Raw genomic sequence first — 921 nt, forward strand, 5'->3', positions numbered from 1 at the left:
TTGCAAAGGGCCAATACAACCTTAACAGGCAGGTTTCTGATTGCCAGAAAGTGATGAGAGCTCCGATCTTTTCACTGAAGGGTCTTATCTTCCCCAAGATTACTTATTTTAACTCACTGGGGCTATATTTTAACTGAAGAAGCTTACCCCGTCTTTTGTACCAACTGAAACACTTTGAAAGGGCCAACACAACCCATAACATGCTGTTTTCTAATCGTCAAAAAGTGATTAGATTGCTGATCCTGTCACTGAAAGGTCTTTTCTGCCCAAAATTCCAGGATTCCAGGTTATATTATTGACATTTCTAACACTAGTTTGAAAAATGGCATTCAGTTCCCTTTATGCTACTTTAAGAAAGAAATTGTTTAAAGTGGCATAAAAATAATACTGATTTGTATGATGAATTGTTAAGGAAGAATTGAACCGTCTCACAGCCTGAGGGAAGAGGCTGTCTTTAAGTCTGGTGGTGCAGTAGAAGCTTCTGTACCTCTTCCCAGAATGCAGCAGGGTGAACAGGCTGTGGCTGGGGTGGCTGCTGTCTTTTAGTATCCTTTGGGTTCCTATATGAAGTCTCATCATTGTTTGAAAACCGGCCGGTGATGGCGGTGTCATCTTCAAACTTCACAAGAGAGTTTATTTCTTCCATTTTATTTTCCTGTGACTGGACAGCAGCCAGGAGTAGGCTGGGTAGTGGATCCAAGCTGTGGTTAGCTTAGCTCTTATCCCAGCTCTCTTCCTGGGGCGATCGCACTGCTTACAGTGATGTTGAGGTTTCCACTGCTCTTAGTTAAAACCCTGCACTTCCTTCTCCAATGTTGATTGGTGTATTTCTATCATAAGAAATACGTGCTTCAGTAATAAAGTTGAAAAAGTAGCAAAATAAAACAAAAATGTAGTTTTAGGGAGCTACTGGCCGCTGCA

The sequence above is a fragment of the Morone saxatilis genome, unplaced genomic scaffold (genome assembly GCF_004916995.1).
Source record: "Morone saxatilis isolate NCDOM2014 unplaced genomic scaffold, NCSU_SB_2.0 Contig24, whole genome shotgun sequence".
Classification (NCBI taxonomy): Eukaryota; Metazoa; Chordata; class Actinopteri; family Moronidae; genus Morone; species Morone saxatilis.